We start from the raw sequence: 4,875 nt of genomic DNA on the forward strand, positions 1-4,875 counted from the left end.
AAATGTATTTGCAGCAAAGTGCCCAAAGTGTGTGGCCTGGTCTCCACGGTGCTTTCCTCTTTTGGGGGGGACCAAAGCCTTGATTTTTTTTTTTTATTGTAAGTCCTGGGAGGCATGTACAGAACGTGCAGGCTTGTTACATAGCTATACATGTGCCATGGTGGTTTGCTGCACCCATCAACCCATCATCTAGGTTTTAAGCCCCGCATGCATTTGGTATTTCTGTTAATGCTATCCCTCCCCATGCCCCACCCCCAGACAGGCCCTTATGTGATGTTCCCCTCCCTGTGTTCTCATTGTTCAACTCTCAGAAACCCTTGATTTTTAAACATCTAAATGCTTTGCCTTTTAACTGCGTCCACTTTTTTCATATTTAAATTATTAGGCCCTATAAACTAAACATACTTTATTAGCCTTGTTCCTTAATGAGTTCTGTGCTGACCTCAGTGGTCTACTTGAAAAACACAGACTAAATTAAAAGCTACTTATCTAAATGAGATTGCTCTCCTTATGCAATCTTATAGTTAATTCCTAAGGAATCTTGGCATCCATTTTTAATCTTCCTTTGACACACCCAAGCTTCTTGAAAAATCAAGTTCTCTCTGTACTTTGAGATATAAATTTGCTACCTGTTTTCTCTGAAACTCAGAAAGGATTCTCCATATAAACCTTAAATTTTTCCATTTACAAAGGCATAGTTTGAATCTGTCTTTTTAGACTAGTGAGTTTTACCTGTCTTATGGCTAAAATTCTAAAATCAAAACAATGAAGTCTTTGTGTGCAGAGTATATGCTATACCTTGTGTGTCTCTGTACATACATGTATATGTATATATGGATTTATAACTATACATATTTAATATTGTCTACACATGGTACCACGATAATTTAAAAATAAATGAGTACTCATAAATTAAGGCCAAATGCTTTTCAAGTTCATGTGATTTTAGCAATCTTGGAGAAATAAAGATAGTTTTAGAATTATTGGTAAAATAAGATTGAAATGTCTTCAGAATTTTAATTTAGACATTTTTGTCTGAGTCTATTGATCAGGCAGGCTTACGCCCAAAAAGCTATTGCTTGAGATTTTTGATACTTGATTACTTTGTTTCTGAGTCTGTGTATCTTGATTTGAATCTTTCGATTCAGAGGTCTAGACAGATGCCTATGATGAGGCTCGGAGATGACACCTGGTCCATTTCTCCTATCCCAGGTATGCCTCCCCTGGTGGGAGATGCTGAGAGAAATTAGATTCTCCAGGCATTGTCTTTTGTCCTGGGCTCTGCATCTGATATGTAATTAAAATTACCTACTTCCTAGGTTTTTTACTAAGATAAAAGTTACTAATTATTAACACTATAATAACCACATGTAGTCAAAACTACTAGATATAAGAGAAAAAATATGCAAAGTGTGTGAGGAAGTAGAGCATGTTTTTGGTAAGAAGGATTATAAAAAGGCATGTAAATTTGTGTGTCTGTGGTCGTTTTCTTTTCTTTTCTTTTTTTTTTTTTCTTTTTTTTTAGAGAGGGTCTTGCTCTGTCACCGAGGCTAGAGCATAGTGGTGTGATCATGGCTCATTGCAGCCTTCACCTCTCTGGGTCAAGTGATCCTTCCAACTCAGCCTCCCAAGTAGCTGGGACTACAGGCTTGCCCCACCAAACTTGACTAATTAAAAAAATTTTTTTGTACAGATGGGGTGCCCCTTTGTTGCCAAGGCTGGTTTCAAATTTCTGGGCTCCAAGTGGTCCTCTTGCCTTGGCCTCCAAAAGTGCTAGGATTATAGGCTTGAGCCACCGCACCCAGCCTTGGTTTTTGTTAAAGTTATTTTGTCTCGTTTAGAGGTTTTAAGGATTGTTTTAAATTGAAGAAATTTTAAAAATTATAAGAGGTTATAAAACTGATTGAAATTACATGGATTTGTTTATAAACATATTAAAATTAGCTTTAGCATTAATAATAAATGAATACAAAGGTAAAATTTGGTTTTCTCCTTTGAAATACTGCATCTTTTAATGCAGTATTAATAAGAGGTAGTAAAAAATTTTATTTACTTTTTGAGTAAGCTGCAAAAAAAAAAAAGAAGAAAGGGAGAGCGGGAGAGACAGATTCAATTTGCCTCACGCTGTCTTTATTAGACTTTATGATTGTTTAGGAAACTGGGTCTCCTCTCTATGCTTTTTGAAATCTCCGAATTATTATTTTAGCTAAATGAATGTCTTATTTTACAGAGACCTGTGATCTTATTTTGTGATATCAAGTATTTTAAACTTTTGATGTTTGATAAACTTTCCAAAATCAAAATTCAAATGCTAAATTCAGTCTTTTTTACCTCAAACTACCTTTTGGAATATTAGAGCCCGTGGAAGTCCAAGAAAAACATGTACAGTTTATTTGGCATGCCCAAATCATACAGGAAGCATTGTCAAGTCTGAAGTGTGTTTTACTTTGCAATATACTTATGTAAGTTCAGGAAGAGTATGTTTCCTTTTTTAACAGTATACAATTGCAGACACTGGTTATTTCATCAAGGATTTGAGCGGAGTGTTATATTTTCAGAAATGTCCAGACTACTTTGAGGAATTGAGTTTGACTTTATAGAGCCAATAAAAAGCCTCTTGGAAAGGCTTGCCTGATACCTTGCCTATGTGATTTCTTTACAAAGTTCCTGACCTGGGGTAAGTAAAGCAGCATTCCCATCCTCTGGGTTGCAGACCAGCACATGTCTGTCGTCTGTTAGGAACTGGGCCACACAGCAGGAGGTGAGCAGTGAGCAAGTGAGCATTACCACCTGAGCTCCACCTTCTGTCAGATCCACAGTGGCATTAAATTCTCATAAGAACACGAATCCTATTGTGAACTGTTCAGGCAAGGGATCTAGGTTGTGTGTTCCTTATGAGAGTCTAACTAATGCCTGATGATCTGAGGAGGAACAGCTTCATCCCAAAACCATTTCCCCCCCGTCCCCTGGTCCTTGGAAAAATTGTCTTCCAGGAAACCAGTCCCCGGTGCCGAAAAGGCTGGGGACTGCTTAAGCAAAGAATGTCACTTTCTGACAGGCCCAGGAATCTCAAGTTATTTTGGGACCCTGAGAAGAAAGAAATTCACCCAATTCATACAGGTAGGTACAAGCACAAATAAATCTTTGATTTGGTTAACCTCAAGAAGCTTTTGAAAGTCTAATCTGAGATTCCTTATAAGGGAAGTCTCAGTAAAGCCAATTTCAAAAGACATTATATGGCCAATCACATTTTTGCTATACTTTATGCAAATAATCAGACCAAGTATAATATATAACATGACTGAAACTTATTTTGCAAATAAATAAGGACTATGACTTGTCTTTGGTAGAAATGGGGAAGTGGAGAAAGAAAAATTATCTTTCAAAAGAAAACTATACAGACACCTGTTGTTAGGTTCTAGCCTTATTCATTGTTTTTGAGTTTTTATTATTTGCCAATAGTTTGGACTGAATCTTGAATTCTTTCTTGGCTACAAGTCTCCTAGCTAAGGTTTTTATTTTTTTCTTCCATTTTTTTCTGACCTGAAATCTCTAGAAATTAAAACTGTGCTTTTCATAAAGCCCTGCAGACTGAAGTTAGACAACTTAAATTTTGAGAGAAATAACAGCCACTTATAGGTAAACAACCTTCATGCCTGCTGATACGGACTTCTCAAAGTTCACTTGAACCACAATTCAGAAGAATCTGTCATATTGCCATTGCATTCTGAAGATGCTTCTGAGACTCTAAAAAAACTAGTCTATAGACTGCTCTAGACAGTTTTTAACCTTTGTTTTTTTTTTCTATTTCCTTAGAAATACTTGATACGTAGTGTAGGGTATACTAGGTATAACACTTCTTATTAAAGATCTGTTTGTCTGAATCACAGATAGAGGCCTAGTCCACCTTCAGTGCCACCTTCTGGAATGGGACACAGTGATTTAACTGAACCGATCTATTCTCAGGACTAAGAGACTGACTAAACAAGATGTGAGATAATATATTTAAATTTACTTTTTTCTGTTTATCCCAATTTGTCTTTCCATTTTTTGTCTATTTCTATCCAACAACCTCTATTCCAAATCTCTCCAAAGCTATTAGTTTGGCTTTTAATGTGTGAAATGCTTTTTAAGTTTCAAAGTGGGGATTGAAGTTAATAAAAAATATTTTACTCCAAAATATATTTCTTTAACATATTCTGAAGTGATCCTGAAAATGTGTCTTTCGTGGAGGAAATTTGCATGTGTAGATCTGTGGAGAATTTGCATTCATGCAGCCAGCCCTTCCCTTGTCCAGATCTAGGAAAGATTGACTGAGAGTTTGATACCTTTAAAGGACTGAAAACCAACATTCACCATCTAAATTCTCTGAGGGCTGCTGCCGCCGATGAGGTTTCATGCACATAACAAGTCCACCTTTGCTAGCCAAGCCTCTTCCGTTCTCTCTCCCATCACCTGCCTTGGAACGATGAATAAAACCTGGTTGTGGCCATGCTCTGAGTCTGCATTCTTTCTGTAACCTTAAGATGTGATATAAGCATCTGTACCTCCATGGAGAGTTGAGGTCATCATTCTGAAGGTCCCATGTGTAAATGTTAAATAAATTTGTGTGATTTTTTTCATATTTATCAACTGGCCTCATGTCAGTGGCTGTTAGCAAAGCTCCAGGGGGCATTTGGCCTCTGTACTAGGCTATCATAGAGCAGCTGTGTCTAGACATGACCTCAAATCAAGCAACACTTCCGTAATTAGGTAGCAGTTTTACTTTTAATGTGAAGTGTTAAAGTGAAACCCAGAAGATGAAAACCCACAAATAAACCTGCTCCAAAAGTAAATCCATCAACCTGCACAGAACTGAAACAAAGATGTTTGTAA

Source organism: Colobus angolensis, unplaced genomic scaffold (assembly GCF_000951035.1).
Source record: "Colobus angolensis palliatus isolate OR3802 unplaced genomic scaffold, Cang.pa_1.0 Scaffold54, whole genome shotgun sequence".
NCBI lineage: Eukaryota > Metazoa > Chordata > Mammalia > Primates > Cercopithecidae > Colobus > Colobus angolensis.